Source organism: Geotrypetes seraphini, chromosome 1 (assembly GCF_902459505.1).
Source record: "Geotrypetes seraphini chromosome 1, aGeoSer1.1, whole genome shotgun sequence".
NCBI classification, from domain to species: Eukaryota; Metazoa; Chordata; class Amphibia; order Gymnophiona; family Dermophiidae; genus Geotrypetes; species Geotrypetes seraphini.
The window spans coordinates 445,459,206-445,478,985 of record NC_047084.1 but is presented as its reverse complement, the minus strand read 5'-3'; the positions used below and the strand labels follow the sequence as shown (position 1 = coordinate 445,478,985).

The 19,780-nt window shown below is 46.5% G+C and overlaps 1 protein-coding gene across 5 annotated transcripts in view; it reads right to left on the bottom strand.

Annotated features, from left to right (window-relative positions):
• Nucleotides 1–7,840, bottom strand: part of CNTLN (centlein) — a 557,312-nt gene extending 549,472 nt beyond the window's left edge. For 3 of the 5 annotated variants that reach the window (XM_033920556.1, XM_033920539.1, XM_033920518.1), the window contains exon 1: nt 7,663–7,792. The gene's annotated coding sequence lies outside the window, so the exon portion shown is untranslated. Of the gene's footprint in view, nt 1–7,662 lie in introns of all 5 variants that reach the window. The other 2 variants (XM_033920529.1, XM_033920547.1) reach the window with 2 other exon arrangements.
• Nucleotides 7,841–19,780: the final 11,940 nt, after the last annotated feature.

The following is a 19,780-nucleotide window of genomic DNA, read 5'->3' as shown; positions in this document are numbered from 1 at the left end:
GAACAAGCTTCCAGTGCAGGTGATCGAGGCAGACAGCGTGCCAGACTTTAAGAATAAATGGGATACCCATGTGGGATCCCTAAGAGGGTCAAGATAAGGAAATTGGGTCATTAGGGCATAGACAGGGAATGGGTAAGCAGAGTGGGCAGACTTGATGGGCTGTAGCCCTTTTCTGCCGTCATCTTCTATGTTTCTATGCACGTCACCGGCCTACATGCCTTCCCCCGACATCAGTTCTGACGTCGAGGGAAGGCTTGTGGGCCGGCAACGTGCAATCGCTGCACGCTGGCCCTTCCCTTCCTGGAGCTGCAGCGCAGCGGCAGTGGACCGGGGGCAGAGGAGGAGGAATCGGCAGCGGGTAGGCAGGCTTCGGCACGGCAGGGAGGACGAAGGACAAAGGCTGGAAGGCCATGAGGGGCACGAACTCAGGACATAGGAGGTAGGATGAAGGACAAAGGCTAGAAGGGGCACAAACTTGGGACATGGGAGGGAGGGAGGATGGAGGACAAAGGCTAGAAGGCAGTGAGGTGGAGGGGGCACGAACTTGGGACATGGGAGGGAGGGAATAGAAAGGGACAATTGTTGGGTCTGAGTGAAGAAAGGAGACTCATGAAATCACCAGACAATAAAGGTAGGAAAAATGATTTTATTTTCAAATTTAGTGATTGAAATGTGTCAGTTTTGAGAATTTACATCTGCTGTATGTATTCTGTATATATGAAAAATGAAAGGAACAGCCTGGCAGGGAAGGGGAGAAAGGGTGCAGAGCCTGCACAATTTGGTTCAGAATGGGGTTTTTTCTTGTTTTCCTACTCTAAATCTAGGGTGCGTCTTATGGAGTGAAAAATACGGTAAGTCTTCAATAGTTCGGATGTCTGGGGGGAGCTGGTTCCACAGTTTTGCCATGGTGTGAGAAAAGGATCTTTTCTAGGCAGTTTCCAGATGGAGCTGGTGCGCCAGTGGAATGCACAGTCAGTTTTCGTGATGTGATCTGAGCAGTCTGGTTGGGTGATAGATGGGGAGTTTTTCAATTATGTATTGAGGGACCCTACAACTTCTGATTCTAGGTATTTATAGTTTAGACATTTAGGTGTTTATTTTTTAGGCAATTAGATGCTTTTTCAAGAATGAATAAAATTCAATCTTTTTTGGCCATGTTAATTTCTTTTCCTTGAATCCTGCTAAAACAGTCTATATCAATGGTTATGCCCCCCTACCAGCAGATGGAGAGAGAAAAACTGAACATTCCCAATGACATCACAAATATAAAATCTGGCATTCTAGAATCCTTCAGTACAAGAATGTCAAAGAACCACATGAAAACACTTCACATAAGTTGGAAACTCCTCATGGAACCACTACTAAATGTGCTAACCAAAACCAGAAAAAATTAAGTAAACCTAGGAGAAAAAAGAGGAAGAAAGAAGCCAGTGTTCAGGTAAATTCCCTAATACTATAATCTCCCAGAGCAGGCCCTTGATTCATCTAGCAGGATTCAAGAAAAAGAAGTTAACATGTAAATTTCACCTTCATTTTATCCTGCTAGACCAGTTCAGATCAAGGAAATGTATCTTACTTGGGACAAAGAAAGAGAAGACCCCCGTAACACCATTCTACCAAAGGCAGTATTGCTACTGGTAAATAGTGCTGTTCAATTTGGTCAAAACGTTTGATTTGATTCACTCATATAAATGGATTTTTCAATTCAATTTAATACCAATTCAGTTCCTTAAGGCTACTATCCAGTGGCGTACCAAGGGGGGGTTGTAATCTGTCCTGGGTGCAGACCATAAGGAGGTTCTCCCGGGGTCAGTTGGCATCATGGTGAGGGAATTTTCCCTTTCAGCAATGGCAACCTCAGCCTTTATACCTCACTGCTCTGCCGGTATCTGGCCTTCCTTTCTGCCGGTTCCTGCCTTGGCAGAAGCAGGAAGTAGGTGGGACCCGGCAAAGAGGAAGGCACAATGCAGGCAGAGCAGATAGTTGTGAAGGCTGTCAATAATGAGAGAAAGAGAGGTACTCTATTTTGGAGGGGGGTGGGGGCTTAGAGAAATGCTGCACCGTACCCCTGCCTAGAACTCTAATGAGGATTCAGCAAGATACAAAAACACTGCACTTAACATATCATGAGAAATAGATGCCTGGCCACTCTTCAGAGGCCCCGGCCTATGGGTTCATGGACAGTAACGCGGAAGACAAAGGCGCGCGCTGACAACTGAGCGCAAGACGGAGGTGCGCGCCGAAGAAAAAGACTGTTTTTAGGGGCTGCGATGGGGGATTTTGTTGGGGAGCCCCCCCCCCCCCACTTTATTTAATACAGATCGCAGCAGCATTGTGGGGGGTTTGGGGGGGTTGTAACCCCCCCATTTTAGTGAAAATGTAACTTTTTCCCTAAAAACAGGGAAAAAGTTAAGTTTTCAGTAAAATGTGGGGGGTTACAACACCCCAAACCCCCCACAACGCCCCCACAATGCGGTGCGATCTGTATAAAGTAAAGTGGGGGGCCCCCCCACACCCCAGTCGTAGCCCATAAAAACAGTCTTTTTCTTCGGCGCGCGCCTCCACACTGCGCTCAGTTGTCTGTTCGCGCCTTTGACCTGACACCCGGCCAATGAGAGGGGGGAAGAGTGGAATCACATAGATAGGTTCCTGCTCCAGCCAAGGCTGCACTAGCACACTGTTGGCCAACCAGGGTGCCTTCCTACGACTGAACAAACAGGGAACATTTCACATTTCAGCTACACCGCCATCAAGATGCAGCAAAGCATGCCTCAATGTTCCCCTAGGACCCAGAATACTGAGTAACTTGGATCCATTCCCCTGGATTTAAGGCATTTCATAGTAACATAGTAAATGACGGCAGATATAGATCCGAATGGTCTTTCCAGTGGGCCCAACCATATACTCTATAAATTAATGATTTAATTTAAATTGTCCTTTTTCTTAGCTATTTCTGAGCCAGAAACCCAGAGCTTTGCCCAGTAATGTGCTTAGGTTCCATATACATGAGTCGCCATCAAAGCTCACTCCAGCCCATCTAAACCATCCCAGCCGTCGAAGCCCTCTCCAGCCCATCCTCAACTAAATGGCCATATACAGGACACAGACTGATAAAATGTGCTTGTACATTGCAAGTTTGGACAATGTATGTACACCACCAAGATTGCAATGAGATATGGTTTTACAAATCTGCACAGATTGCTAGTACTGCTACAAGCTTGGTTCGTCCTTGCATATTGATATAAGCCACTGCCAAAGCATTGTCAGACCTCACCCAGACCGCTTTCACTCTCAATAAAGTTAGAAACTGCTACAGCACTAATCAAATTATCTTTGCCTCCAGATTAGATGGACTAAGATGCTTCCAACTATAACCATCACACCCTTGATAGCCAGCAAAAACAGTAGGATCCCCAACTCTTGAGACCCACAAGAGTGGGATGGGGGGTACAAAGAAATCCCCTAACTAGATGACTCAGCTTATTGCAACAAACCTGGTGCTTCCCTAAAGCCCTGAAAAGAGGAAGATGAGTGCTGTACTCTGGAAAAAGGGGTGGTTCAATGAGTCAATACTAGTGCTGCCCAATTCGAATCGATTCACCGATTCACTTCGGGTGAATCGATTCAAAACAAACAAACAAAAAATCGGCCTCCCGATTTGCTTACTGACCCTCCCCCCCTCGCCCCCTAAAGAAGGAGCAGCAGCGCTGCCTCTTGCAGGCCGGCCGCTGCCACTCCTGCTTTAGAGGGCGAGGGTGGATGGTCAGTCAGGAAGTGCTGGTTTCCGGCTTCCCCCCTAGCCTCCCGCGCATCTAGGGCCGGATTAAAGGGTGGGCCCAATGCACTGCTACGATGAGTGCAGGCGGCAGTGGTGTTTCTGTGTATATCTCCTGCCTCTATAGACGGTGCTACTGTTGGTCCTTGCCTGCTTGCGACCTGCCCGCCAGCTCCATTTAATTCCGCTCCAACTGCTGCAACTCCAAAAGAACCAGGCGTGTGCAGCGATTACACGCTGCCAGCCCATAAGCCTTCTCTCTGTCAGAATTGATGTCGGGGGAAGGCTTATGGACCAGCGGGTGCAATCGCTGCACGCGTCTGGCCCTTTTGGAGTTGTGGCAGCAGCAGGGGGGGTGTTAAATGGAGTTGGTAGCAGCGGCGGCGGGCAGGGGGTGAGTAGCGGGAGGTGGAATTGGTGGCAGGTTGGCTTGGGGGAAGGCAGGCAGGCTTTCACAGGGAGGATCCTGCAACACTTGCCATGAGACTGGACCTACAGCAGCACAGCATTTCTTCTGCTGCCATCAGAGTGCTGCACGATTAAAAAAAATAAAAAAAGAGATCAAGTGTAGATAGCCTGAGAGGAGAGCTGAGGGGAAGGAGGCAAGGAGTGAAGAGCCAATAGGACTAGGCTATAAAGGAGTGAAAAAGTACTGAACGAAGGATGGGAATGAAAAAGGAGACAGGAAGAGAAATATAGGGTTGGAAAGAGGATAAAGAGAATTTGGCGAGAAGGATGGAGTGAGCAGAGAAAAAGGTCTGGTGGGAGAAAGGGAAAGAAAGAGAACAGTGAAGAGGAGAAGTAGAGAAGCAAGAAGGGGAAAAGAAGCGGGCGGAGCGGGGCATGGTGGAATAGCCTGGGCAGGGGGGTGCAGGCCTTCAAGGGGGGGGGCAGGCCTTCAGGGATGGTGGCACAAGCCTTCGGGGGGAGGCAGACAGACCTTCAGGGGTGGGGGGCAGGCCTCCAGTGGAGCCCTGGTGTAGAAGTACACGGAGGGAAGGAGGGTTCAAAGAGACGTGCATATGCCGGACTTTGGGGGGGAAAAATAAACAGAGGAGAGGGAGAGATATGGTGGACAACTGGAATTAGGGAGGGAAGGAATAGAAAGGGAGAGAAGTTAGACACAAGGGATGGTGTGGAGGGGGGGATAGAGATACTGGATAGGAGGGTAGTTGGGAACAGAAAGGGAGAGATGTGGACCCTGGGGTGGTGGGAAAGGAGGGAGAGATGCTGGATGAAAGGGTAGTTGAGAAAAGGTGGATCTGTGGATGGAGACGAAAAAAAGGAAAGATGCCAGACTTCCGGGGAGGAAAGGAAAACGGAAGGGGAGGACAGAGATGGCAGATGGATGGTTAGCACGGAGAAAGAAGAAAGGAGACCCTGGCAAGCAAATTTTCAGAAGACAACCAGAGCCTGGGACCGACAAGATTTGAATAATGACCAGACAACAAAAGGTAGAAAAACTAATTTTATTTTCTGTTTAGTGATTACAATGTCAGATTTGAAATGTGAATTCTGCCAGAGCTGGTGATAGACCGCAAACATGAGCTAGGATTTAACAGAGAGAGGAAAAGTCTTTTTTGTTTGTTTATTTTGTTTACACCACAGTGCCAGTGTGGTTAGGAGAAGGCAAAGGGGATGAAGAGGCTATAAAATAATCCCACCAGGATGTTTGGAAAAAAACAAAAAACACCCAATTGGGCAGGAAAATCGAATCGAATCATCGATTCAATGGGCTGAATCGAATCGAAATTTTCCTGAATCGGGCAGCACTAGTCAATACTACCTTGCTAATATCTCTAATAAATTTGGATATGAAGAAATATACTGTATATTGATACTAGATCCTCAGTATACATCACGTTAGGATTTTTAAAAACTTGTGTTGAAAAACCTTGCACTGTAACTATGGCAAATTGTAACCTGTAAACGGTATATTATGTATACTGGTATTAGATCCCTAGTATGTGTCGAGTTAGGATAAAAACTTGTATTGAAAAGAGTTGTACTATAACTTCTTCTGCTTCTGCTTCAAAGCACTACACGGACTTGTCCCTAAATATATAACTGACCTTTTCGTCTTCTCAGCCAACAGACACAAGAGAAGCTCACATTCCAACTTTGTTTCCCCCCAGTGAGAGGTTGTAAACTGAAAAAACACCATGAACATCTTCTCTCGCACCAAGCAGCATCATGGGGTAAAGACCTAGAACAATTGCTTTCGCCCACTACTTATGAGGAATTTAGGAAACATCTGAAAACACACTTGTTCCTAAAGTATCTAGACAATTGATCCTCTCTTCTCTCTCCCCTCTATAGCGATTAACTTGTTCTATTGATCACTCTCTCCTCAAAAATGGATTTCCTGTTCTATTAACCCTCTTTCTTCCTCCCCTCTTAAAGTCAATCAATTTGTACCTTTGCTTAATCTTTGTAAACCGCATAGAATTTCACGGTATTGCGGTATATAAGCTGTTATTATTATTATTATTATTATAACTTTGGCAAGAGCTCAAATAGATACCCAGGCAAGTTTAAGATAGTTCCTCTCTAATGTCACCCCCTGTACTGCCCCTAACCTGTTCACATTTTTGAACTACTTGGAGGAGTGTGTGTTGCAGTGGTTGAAGCTACAGCCTCAGCACCCTGGGGTTGTGGGTTCAAACCCCATGATACTCCTTGTGACCCTGGGCAAGTCACTTAATCCTCCATAGCCCCAGGTATGTTAGGTAGACTGTGAGCCCACCGGGACAGATAAGGAAAATGCTTGAGTACCTGATTGTAAAACTGCTTAGATAACCTTGATAGGCAGTATATAAAATCCTAATTAAAAATTTGATATTCAACAGCACTGCCAGGTTAAGTGCCGCTGAATATCAGCAATTGGGTGACCCAAAGCATTCCAACTACATGGCGCACTACCACATTGTGCACTGCTTGTAAATCAAGCCAGATCCCTTCTCGGCACCTAAAAGTTATTTTTTCTTCTACACTTTAAATCTAATTTCTCTATAATCTCTATTAGGAGGAGAAAAAGCCATAGTTGCAGTGAGAATCCAGACACAACTCGCGCACAAAAAATCATACTCTAAGCATTTTTGAAGAAATATTGGTTGCTAAGTGCCCGTGTAATTATGCCATGCTGTGTGCTTATTTGATTTTGGACCGAAGGTACTATAACATTTCTTTAAGTTGAGGCTGCATTCCTTAAAACCCTATATGCTAAAACGCTATAAACTAACATTAGTCATAACTTTAAAAGTTTACGTGACTGAAAAAAAACTAATAACAGATCTGAAATCAGCATGAAAAACTGATTTAGAAAAATGTGCTGTGTTGTCAGATGATTCCGAAAAAAAAAAAAAAAAAAAAGGGGTGAAGCGCTAGTAATAGTAGCTTCAAGGGGGAAAAAAGAACATAGCTGCATATATTGCATCTAGTTTTGTTTTTCTAATAAAGACAACTTAATACACTAATGTTACTTTAAAATACAACCTTCTCAAAAGTTCCCACACAAAAGTTAAATCTGCTTTGGAGCAGATGAGCTCAATGCCAAACCCCACTCTCAGCAACAGCCACATCTTTTAAAAAAAAAAAAAATAAGCGCTGTTTTATTCTAGACGAGCGCGTTAAGAACACCGTTCTACACACTCAAGATATCCTTTAACATTCACAATATTGCCCGACACTGTCGTACAACGTTACAAGATAAGAGCGACTGGACGTGCACAACGCGGTAGCAGAGGCACCAAAGTGACAGGCATTTAACTGCGCCCACTCAAAGACCCCCCCCCCCTCCCTCCCTCCCTCCCGCAGTCTTCCCCCCATCCATGGCCCCTGCGCCTACTCCCCACAATCTGTCAGACTCCTCGCTCCCCGCGTCCTACCTTGGAAACTTCTCGCCCAGTTTTGCAGCCGCGGCAACAATTCTATCCACAGTCACTCACCAACAGTTTCCAATTCAGCGTCCCGCGCTCTCTGCCGCTTTCCCCGCCCAGCCGGAAACAGGAAGTCGCAACAAAGGGGGCGGGACCTCGCAGGAGTGAAAACGCGCTTGAGCCGGTCACGGCGCGCGGGCGAATTGTTGATATCGCTAGCTACCCCCCCCCCCCTCCCTCCCTCTCTCTCTTTTACAAAACCGTGGTCGGCGCCAAAAACCGCGCTACGGTTCTGTGAAAGGGGAGGGGGTAAAAACAAGTTTGAAAGTAGGACCGGGGGAAGGGAGGTGGAGCTCAAGAGCAAGGCAAGTCAGAGGCTGTTTGGTTTCTCGTGAAGCTCGACGCTGTTGTTTTGACATCCCCGTATTGGAAGAAGAACGTGAGAGTGGGAATGTAGCTTTCGATCCTTAACCCTACTCCTCTGCCCTCCAACCCAGCCCGCTGATTAATCTTTTTTTTTTTTTTTTACATTTTATTTATTCAATTTTCTATATCGCTCTCCCAGGGGAGCTCAGAACGGTTTACATGCATTTATTTAGGTACTGTACTCTTAACAGTTTTCCCTCTCTGTCCTGGTGGGCTCACAATCTATCTAACGTTCCTGGGGCAATGGGGGGATTAAGTGACATGCCCAGGGTCACAAGGAGCAGCTTTTGAACCCACAACCTCAGGGTGCTGAGGTCGGAGCTTTAACCACTGCGCCACACTCTCCGCCACGTTCCCCTTAATTGTATCCATGACATCCTGTTTGTCTTGGCTGTGTAGATTGTAAGCTCTTTCGAGCAGGGACTGTTTTCTTACCCTTTGTGACTCAGTGCAGCACTGCGTACGTGTGGTTGCGCTATCAAAATAATCACTAGTAGTAGTCCTTGGAAATCCCAACGGTGGCAGCTTAATTCCTTTCCACAGCCACCGTTTGCGATAGGCCTTGCATGTGTCTAGCAAGGGGCGTCAGGAGCCTGGTAAGCGTCTCCTAAACCAGTAGTTCCCAACGCAGTTCTTGTGGACATGCCTAGGCAATCAGGTTCGTTTTCAGGTTGCCCACAATGAGTATCTAATATAATAAAACTCTAAGCGCGCATGCGCACTCCCACCTGCGTGTTCCGTTTTCTGTGCGCTTTAGGGCATCGCAGGTAGGAGTGCGCATGCGTGCAAATCTCTCTCTCTCTCTCCCCCGAGCCGGAGCCAGTGTAGATGGCTGAATCTTGGCTGGAGGAGGAGCTGCGAGAGCTCCGCAGAGGCAGGAGGTGATGGATTCAGGGGAGGGAGTGGGAGAAGGGAGAGATGTTGGACTCAAGTGAGGAAAGGAGAGAGAGACAGATGGATGAGAAGGATAGAGGGGCTACTAGGGGGACCAGGAGAGATAGTAGGGGATAGAGGGGGACAGGAAAGGGAAAGATGGCAAAAGGGGTGAAACAGGGCCAGAGAGAGATGGTAGAGGGTGTGAAAGGGGGAAAGGGAGAAATGGAAATGGTAGGACCACTGCTGCTTTGGGGCACTGAGGGAGGAAAGGTTGGTATGTCAGGACTACTGCTGCAGCCTCGGGTAAATAAAGACCCTGTCAGGTGATAAATGCAATGGAGGATCTTTGAGGGCCAAAAGGGTACAAAGGAAATGGTGAAAGGTGAGGTGGTGGGCCTGTGATCAGTGGGAGGCAGGATACGGGCATGATAGAGCCGGGGCATGGGTGGGGTCAGAGTCAGGATCAGGGTATAGGTGGGGCTATTCTAGCACCCATTACTGTAACGAATGTAAAGGGCTAAAACACTAGTGAATGAATAGATTTGTATTAACTGCCTCCTCTGTATGCAAATCTCTCTCATGTATATTCCTTCTAGTACAACAAGCACTTCAGGTAGCCAATCTGTCTCATAATTTTTTGCTCCCCAGTTGTCTCTACACACCATGGTGTTTATTTTTCCTTTTCAGGTTTTCCAAATCTATTTGTTTGTGAGGCTTTTGGTGCTGCAGAGACTCCCAGTTCTCGGACATCTCTGGCTCTAGGAGAGCTCAAGACTCTGAGGTCAGAAGTTGTAGCCAAAGGGCAGACTGCTTGGCCGGCCTGTATTGCCTGTTTGGGAGCTCAGGGACTGGTCCTTTGGGAGCAAGGCTCGCCTCAGGTTCAGTCCGCAGTAAGCTTGAGCGCAGACTGAGTGGCTCCATGGAGGTTTTATCCAGGATCAGGGCTAACTGCGTTTCCAGCTCCATGCATGAGGTCGTGGGGCCTGAGAGGCAGTCAGTCAGTCCAAAGACACAGGAAGTCCAGTTTCCAGGCTTGATTGAGGCAGAAGTTCTCCCAGTAAGCTAACTACAGCTTAAGTAGAGGCAGCTCCCAGCACCTGCTTGACACAGTGAGTACAAGGCTGATATCCTTAAAAATGAAATTAGGGTGGGGTGGGGTTGTATGTAAAAATTGGTTTTTGGGGGGGTTTAGGGCAAGAGCCAGAGTCCCCTACCCCCAAAATTCTAAAATTTGACCGTCGGTGTAGTTCCCACGGGCTGTTTTTGTGCTAAAATTGCTGCCACAGTGATTTCCCAATTTGGAGATAAAAGCCTCAGAACACCTCAATTTAGCTCAAAATCGGGTGGGATGGACTTCTCAGGCCAGGATACTTTGAATTCATGCCAGATTTGCACTGGATGGTGACCTGAGGATCATCCGTGTCCACATGCCTTGCATGGGGGTGGGAGGAACTGTTGGCTTAGCCTCTTCTAGTTCCTTTGGGGGTGTAATTCCAGATAACTCAATTTCCAGGACAAAAGGCATGTTTGGAGCAGAAAAACGGCAATAATGTGTCCCTGGCGAAGCACAGCTGCACATCTGCCATAAACCCGCAGAAAGGAAAATGGAAGCAACTACAGGGGTCTTTTGGCCGTCCTGGATAAGGTTTCCCTCCAGAATTCATTAATATGATGTATGAAGCCTATTTGATCAACAGCGGCCACATGGAACCCTCGGGAATCGTGGCAATTCTGGATGAGGACTGGGGTGAGGAAGATTCAGTAAATATGCCTTTACTCTCCCAGTCTGGGTCCTTTATAGCAGGAGATTCTGCATCACAGCTAGGGGGACTGGATCTCGGAGAGAACCTAATGGTGTGCATGCTATTTAAGCCCTCAGTGCTTTTGGAGATAATTAGAGTCTCTCCCAAGAATTAAAGATAGGACTCCTCAAAGCTCAGCTACCCAATGATCGCTCATGAGCAGCACTAAGGCTTAGACCACATGCTTTCCCCCTCACCAGAATATTGCTAAAATGTTAATGGACCACTAGGATGTCCTGGAAGGGCCCCTTCTAGTATCCAAGGACATGACTAAACTTTATCCAATGGATGCAGCCTTTAACCAGCTATTTACTCAATCAAACGTGGATTCCCTGGTGACACAGGTGACCAAACATACCTCTCTCCCCAGTGAAGGCGGCGTAGTATTGAAAGATACCCAGGACCGCAGGCTGGATTTTATTCTCAAGAGACAATTTGAAGCTGCAGCTTCGGGGTTGAAGGCAGCAGCAACTTATGTTGCATGTGCTTTGTACTCCCAAGTTGTGCCACAATATGGACACAGCTGCTGAACAGGATCACCAATTTCTGATGTCTGGTGTGGACTATTTATCGGATGCTCTTTATGATCTGTTTAAGGTATTGAGCAAGGTTTGCACCCACAAGATGCTGTGGATCAGACAGTGGGCAGGAGACTAAGCCTCTAAGGCGAAGCTGAGCAAGCTGCCATTTAAAGGACAATTGCTTTTGGGAAAGGTCTGGATGATCTCATGGCCAACATGCAAGATCATAAACAAAAATCTTTACCCAACAGCAGGGCAAAACCCCCCAGGGGGTCAGATCAAGGTAATTTTCATAGCTTCAGGCATTTTTGCCAGTACTTGGGGGGGGTGTCATTGGTCCAGATATCATTGCAAGGCTCTGTACAGAGATTTGGGAGGGGGCAGGTGCCCCCTCCCAGTCCTGTAATAATTGCCCCCAAGAAACAGTTATGATACCAGGACAGGAACCGAACCTCCAAGAATTGGAGGGAGGTTAACAGCTTATTGGGAGGCATGAGAGGGGATTACTTCCAACTGCTGGATACTGGAGATTATTCAGGAGAGGGGTACAAGCTCAAGTTCTTTCATCCCCTTTTGGACGACTTTGTGGATAGAAACATAGAAACATAGAAAGATGACGGCAGAAAAGGGCCAAGGCCCATCAAGTCTGCCCACTATAGACCCTCCCCTTAAGATTAGCTAGTGTTTTGCCCTGACCCTCTTAGGGATCCCACATGGGCGTCCCATTTATTCTTAAAATCTGGCACGCTGCTTGCCTCGATCACCTGCACTGGAAGCCCGTTCCACCGATCAATCACTCGCTCCGTGAAGAAATACTTCCTGGTGTCGCCGTGAAATTTTCCGCCCCTGAGTTTGAGCGGGTGCCCTCTTGTGGTTGAGGGGCCTCTAAGAAGGAAGATGTCATCTTCCACTTCTATACGTCCGGTGATGTATTTAAACGTCTCAATCATGTCTCCCCTCTCCCTGCGCTCCTCTAGAGTGTAGAGCTGCAAATTGTCTAGTCTTGCTTCGTACGGGAGACCTTTAAGCCCTGAGACCATTCTGGTGGCCATTCTTTGGACCGACTCGACCCTCTGCACGTCTTTGCGGTAGTGTGGCTTCCAGAATTGCACGCAGTATTCCAGATGAGGTCTCACCATGGCCCTGTACAATGGCATAATGACAGCAGGCTTTCTGCTGACAAAACTTCTACGGATGCAACCCAGCATCTGCCTTGCCTTTGAGGAAGCCTTCTCCACCTGATTGGCAGATTTCATGTCTGCACTAATGATTACTCCCAAATCTCGTTCCGCTGAAGTCCTGGTCAAGGTCTCCCCGTTCAAGGTATAAGTTCTGCACGGGTTTCTGTTACCTAGGTGCATGACCTTACATTTTCCAGCATTGAAGCCCAGCTGCCAGGTTGAGGACCAGCATTCCAATGTGCGCAGGTCCTGCGCCATACTATCTTGTAAATTGTCCTCGCTTACCATATTACATAGTTTGGCGTCGTCGGCGAATAATGTTACTTTACCTTGAAGCCCTTTGCTCCAGGAAATCCAGAGAAAGTGGTCAGTGCGACTGTACAGAGACTACTCCATATACTTCATAATGACCAAAGAGGCTCAGAAGACTGGAGACCAATTCTGGACCTCAAAGCGGTCAACACGGCCCTCAAGATACCCCACTTCTACATGGAGACGGTGCAGTCTGTCACTGCATCAGTGGCACTTGGGGAATTTCTTTCTTTGGACTTGACAGAGGCCTATCTGCACAGCCCCATATTTCTGGAACACTGGAAATTCTTGCGCTTCCATGTTCTGGAGCAGCACTTCCAGTTCATGGCCTTGCTGTTTAGCCTGGCCATGGCACCTCGTACCTTCACTAAGGAAATAGTGGTAGTAGCAGAGTACCTCTCTCAAGGTGGGGATTCAGGTACCTCCATATCTGAACAATTGTCTAATAAGAGCCCCATCCAAATCCGAAGGAAAGACAGTGCAGAGGGTGCAGGTCCTGCAGAACCTGGGCTGGGTGGTCAACTTCAGAGAAGCCACCTAGATAGTGTCTGGAGCATTTTGGCTCCAGGTCAGCTTCAGGGGTGGAGGGTTGTGCAGATGGAGGCAGGGAGGCATCCTGACGGCAGCGGCTTCAGCAGGTGGGCAGGTAGGAATTCCCAGCGAGAGGCAGGGAGATATCCCTGGTGAAGGCCAGGCCTCATACCTCCCAACAGGCCGCCCGCTTACCCGTACCGCAGGTTGAGAAACACTGCCCTAGAGCAAAATCAGAGAGGTCCCAGGGAAAGAGGTTCCACAGCAAGAGACTTCCCAGAGAAGTGGCCCCAGCATACTCCTGGCATTTTGCTTGGCTGAGTGAGGTAAGCCACATTTCTTGTACTAACTATATATGAGCCTTGTTCTAAGGTCTGTGTTTTGAGGAAGGCTTTTGGGGTCTTTGTTTGGGGCGTGACAGTACAAGTTATGACTTTTGTTTGTCAAACCAAGAGACTTTCCTGTGTGCCTAATCCTTTGAAACCAAGAGACTTTTTCTGTGTTCCTGATCCTTTGAGATAGCAGGATTCAGGGAATTTATTTTGAGTCAATAAAGAACTTTTTTGCACTACTCTTGTCTGGATGTGTGTTCATAGGTCTAAAACCCAAACACTATTTGTACTACTACACAGCCATAAACAGCAAACCTGCTGCAATTTTAGGGTAGCCTGAACACAACAGGAGGGACAGGGTTTCCTCCTTTGCCTATTCCATTTATGTTTGCATGCATAGATCCATGGACTTGCAGATGCACTGTATGTTCTCACACTTAACTGCCTTTGAATTAGAGAGCTGCACATGAATGGGGCTGACAGTAATTTAGGGGTTCCCTCTGGGTCTATGGGATTCCCCTGGGGTCACAGTCAGTGTTCCCGCTAAGCTGCGCTGGGGTGCGCTGGCGCACAAAATATTACCTAGCAGCGCACAAGTTTCTCGTCACAGCGCACACAGTGTAGAGCACAGTTCTTCAACCGCCGGTCCGCAAACAAAATCTTGCCGGTCCGCGAAGGATTCGGTCCCCGCCGCAACGAAAGGCCGGCGTCAGCTGACTTGCAACTTCCTGTTGCAGTCGCTGTGCCGGGACTCCTGCCTTCCACCGCGTTTGCCTCCTGCCTTGTCTCCGCACCTCCAGACCAGCAGCGGCAGCTGTGTATGCTTTTAACTTCGGCACAGAGCTGCCCCTAATCAATAGTTTAGCGCGGTTTCATAAGGTAGCCTCGGGGCCTTTGCTAGGCCGGCCCACATCGCATCATCGAAGCGGGCCGGCTATCAAAGGCCCCGAGGCTGCCTCATGAAACCGCGCTAAACTATTGATTAGGGGCAGCTCTGTGCCGAAGTTAAAAGCATACAGAGCTGCCGCTGCTGGTCTGAACTCTTGGGCCGCTGAAGGAGGGCAAAAAGCAGCTGTCCTGGAGGTTTCCCTTCCTCTCGCCTTTACAGGTTCCTTTTTTCCACCTTTTTTTTTTCCTTCAAACGGCAACGGGCCCCAGCATCGACATCAATCAAGTAAGTTCCACTGTCAATCAAGCGGTTCTGCTCGGCCAAAGCTTCCCCTGTGACATGAGCCACCCTCAGGGGAAAGAAAGTGACCCACAAAGGTGAGGGGAAGGGGGGCAGATGATGGAAGTTGGGGGGGGGGAGAGAGAGAGAGAGAGAGAAGGGGCAGATGATGGAATGGAGGAGATGAGAGAGAGAGAAGGGGACAGATGATGGAAGTGAGAAGAAGGGAGAGAGAGCAGAAGGCAGATGGATGTCAGTTGAGAAGGGAGAGCAGATGCTGAATGGAAGTGGGGAAAGAACACATACTGGATGGAAGGAGGAGATAAATAAAGGGGGAAGAAAATAGTAAGATAATGGAGGGGTGAGGGAAAGGGGTGACAAGCTGTGTGTAGACACAGTGAAAAGAGGGAAACGGGACTAAATAGTAAGAAAGAATTTAATTTAGATGGAGGCAGAAAATAGAGAAGGAAGACCAGAGAAGAAAAGGGAAGAGAGAGCAGAGAATGATCAGATCTGAGTGGAGGAAATGAGAAGAGAGATATGCTAAAAACCACAGGGGGGAGGGAAGGATAGAGATGCCAGACCATGAGGGGAACAGAAGGAAGATGATGGATGCTAGACCAAATTGGGGGGTGGGGGGGGGGCAGGAGGAGAGATGGCAGGGAAAGACAGACAGTGAATGGAAGGGGCAGATGCTGGACTGAAGAGACAGAGAAGGTTATCATGCTGCTGTACCGGGCCATGGTACGCCCTCACCTGGAGTACTGCGTCCAGCACTGGTACTTTAAGAAGGACACGGTACTACTCGAAAGGATCCAGAGAAGAGCAACTAAAATGGTTAAGGGGCTGGAGGAATTGCCGTACAGCGAAAGATTATAGAAACTGGGCCTCTTCTCCCTTGAGCAGAGGAGATTGAGAGGGGACATGATAGAAACATTCAAGGTACTGAAGGGAATAGACTTAGTAGCTAAGGCAGGGAGAACGAGAGGGCACTCTCTAAAGTTGAAAGGGGATAGATTCCATACAAACGTAAGGAAGTTCTGTGGTAGAAAGCAACATATTTATTTGGCTCATAACTTGCTGGCGCCCGATATTTTTAGCTCACAGTGAAAAAAGTTTGCTCACAACACCCGCCCGCTTAGAGGGAACACTGGTCACAGTGAAGGTCTCCCACAAGTGTGTTACCTCGCTCATCCAAGCAGCGCCTCCTTTTTCCTGCATTCCAGCCACTCTCGTCCCTCTACAAAGCCATGTGCAGCGCTCCCTGTGTATCACACGCAGCTAACCCGAAAGCCTTCCCTCTGACATCAGAACTGACATCAACCGTATACAGCATGCAAGAACCACTGCCTGCAGCCCTGCAAAGAAGCAACTGCGAGTGGCAAAAGGAGGCCCACCTGGACAGTTCTGGTACACACCCGTTGGAGGGGGGCACGAACTTGGGCCACAGAAGGGAGGGATACATGCTTAAATGCAGGTTCACTATTATAGAATTATCCTCTATCTCCCCTCTCTTCAGTGTACTGTATCTTTGTCTCTCCTCTTGCCTTCCCTTAATGTGTTACTTTTCTCTCTTCCCTTGCATGTTTTTGGGGGGGTTTCCTTATCCTCAATGTATTTTATCATTTCCTTTTTCTATTTGCTTTCTTTTGTCTCTAGTTTTAGGAGTAGTCTAGTGGTTAGTGCAGTGGGTTGAGAACCTGGAGAACTGGGTTCGATTCCCACTGCAGCTCTGTGTGACACTGGGTAGTGGACAACTCACTTAACCCTCCATTGCCTCAGGTACAATACTTAGACTATGAGCCCACTAGAGACCGAGTACCTGCATATAATATCTAATCTACAATTTATGAGTCACTCTATGCCTAATTAGGTTCAAGGTGACATACAATTCAAGAGACAATAAGTATACACTGATTTGATTGTACTGCAAAAAGGTGATATATCAAATTCCCTTACTACTGACTCCCCAATTGCATCAACTGTTGCCAATTCTTATCTGTTGATCTATGTTAACAAGTCATGCTTAGGGTTACCTTATGGCTCTAGAAAAAAGAGGATGGATTGAGACAACCGGGGTTTTTCTTCCATTGAAAGCAATAGAAGTAAAACCCAGATGTCTCAATCTGTTTTCATTTTTCTGGAGCCATATGATAACTAGTCATGCTGTCCTATTTGAAAGCTTGAGGGCCAGATTGCTGGCTTAGAGGTTGGATTAGAGATTGACTACTTGTCTAACTTCTGCTTCTCAGGCTGGGGACGTCTTGAAGATGATGGTCAGAACACCAACAGAGGTAGTCTCTGCCACTGCACAAGAGTGATACTTGATGGTCAAACTCAGTTCTCATGGGGGTCAATAGATTATTGGAGTTAGCTGGGCTGGCTCCCATGGTAAGCAGCAAACCTGGGAATTCAGTGCCGGGGTCATATCCAGTGACCAGCATTGAATTTCCAGTCTATTTTTAGCCAATTTTAACATAACTGTTTAAGCCAATATTCATCAATTGACTGGTTAAGAAATAGTGGCCAAAAATAGACCTGCTGTTTATGCAGGCCTATCTGGCCACTCATCTAGCTCGTCAGTCAATTAATATTGGGACTAGCTGGCTATGTTGCGCAATGTAGCTGGTGACCGAGCTAGCCACTAAGCACTAATATTCAGCGACCATCTCATGCTGAATATTAGCTGGCTAAGTGTTATTTAAATGGTCATCAACTGTTCCTGGCCAGTTAAATCGTGCTGAATATCAGGCAAATGGTATCTTTGGCGCCTGGATGAAGACACTTGCTCCCTTTACGTCTACAGCATACTAAAAACGAACAGGAAATGTATTTTGATTGTATTCCAAATATGTCCAGTAGGAGATTATGCAAAGTATGGACACGCTGGCGCAAGATGGAAAACAAGTCATGCAGTGTGTTAAGAGAATTTGTGGCTAGTTTGCTATAATTCACTTGGTTTGGGAAAGATTTTATTCATTTCTTCAACTGATATCATCATTTAAAAATCCCTTTATGGTAGGAATCCAAAGACGTAAGTTGACATTTTATTGTACATTAAACTTGCTTAGCCAGCATGATGCTATTTATTATCTGTTTTTATTCTGCCATTGTCTGGGAATTAGTGAGGAGGGATTTTTGCTCTGTGATTTCTCTACTACCACTGATCCCCAAAACGCCATTTGAAATACTATACATTCCAATCCCCGGGGAATGAAAAATAGTGACTGCACATTGCATTCTAGGGTGGTATTACAACTTGAACTTTTTCTATGGCCTGAACTTCATCATCACAGTGGGATATAACTAACTGAAGCCAATTAAGGTGGGGTTAGTGTGTTTTGGCTTCAGTCTGTAACCGTACTATTGAACTCTCCAGTGTTCCTACAATTGTTTGCAGAGCAACAGACAGGAGAATCTGCAGCTGCTAATTTCATGTGTTGTGTGGGAAGCTTCTCAGACTTTTTTATTGTCTTTCTGCAGTATGAATAATCTTTGGGCCAAAATCCCATAATATACAGTATAAGATAACTTGAGCCAGTCTCCTGAACAAAGCCATAATTTCAAAAATGGATGGCAGATAGAATTTCAGCAGAAAAATGCTAGAGACAGAAGGATAGAATATGTTCAGCCCATCTTCATGACTGGAAAGAGTGATCCAAAGTGAGATATTGGTTCCATGTGTGAGATACATGCAGGTTGCATATCTCATGAAAAAAATGGGGGAACTGAGAGAGGAGGTGGTGAGACTGATAAGCATATATGACAGGGTTAGGGAACTCTGGTCCTCTAGAACTGTATTCCAGTCGGGTTTTCAGGTTTTCCCCAATGAATATGCATTGAAAGCAGTGCATGCAAATAGATCTCATTCATATTTATTGGGGAAATCCTGAAAACCCGACTGGAATACGGCTCTCGAGGACCGGAGTTCCCTACCCCTGATATATGATAACAAGAAGTGCATTGATGAAATGCTTCTTGAAGTGTAAATTGTTAACAGAGGAAAAGAAGAAGATACAATAAAAGAGGACAACTAGACTCGTATATCACCAGATACTATAGAAATGATACTTTAACTCCACCTTACCTCAAACTGCAGACCTGCAGGTAGAGGAAATGAGAAAATCCCAAGAACAGGAGGAACCAAAGCTCAAAAACCTCAAAACTTGCTGGATCAGTGACCGTGAGGATTGCTAGGGTAATGGTCATTGGTAATTCTGTTCTGAGCTGTACAGACACATCCATCTGTTGAGGAGACATGGTGACATGGCTTCCTGAGATGTGCAATCTGTCTGGTGCCAAGATTTCAGACATTATGGAGAGTTTGCCAAGACTCTTCAAGAATTGCTTATCATATGGAATTATTTTACTTGGTACTCCAATTATGGATAGGAGTAGTTCCAAAGATAAAATTATTATTATGACAGGCGTGGCTTTACAAATGATTACAAGGAATTGGAAGCAATGGGATTGGTTTTATATGCTGTTTTAGTGGGAGACTTTTTGTATGTATTATCGATATGAGAAAATGTTAGCAGAGAAAATGAATGAGTTGCAAAAATTCATAGGTATCTGGGGTCTATTAGATTCTTTTGTTAAGCAGCTTTAATAGTATTTTTGGAATCTTCCAAATTAAAGATTTTCTATTCTACATACAAATCCAGAGAGAAAGAGGGAGGGGGTTGTTTATTTTGTATTTCATGTATAGTACATAAGTGCTTTTAAGGAATGTTATTGATGGATAATTTGATGCACTTTCTATAAGATGTTTTTATAAAACCAATAAACAGTTTTAAAAAATTGCTTATCCATGTTGGCATAAATGGTAATTCTAGGTATCCCACTGAATGTATCAAAATGACTTGGAGAGAGGGTGAAGCAAATTAGTGCACAGGTGGTGTTCTTGTCAGACCTACTTATCAAGTGTCAAAGCCAAATAAAACAGACAGGCTAACCTACTAAAGAGAGCTTTACAATA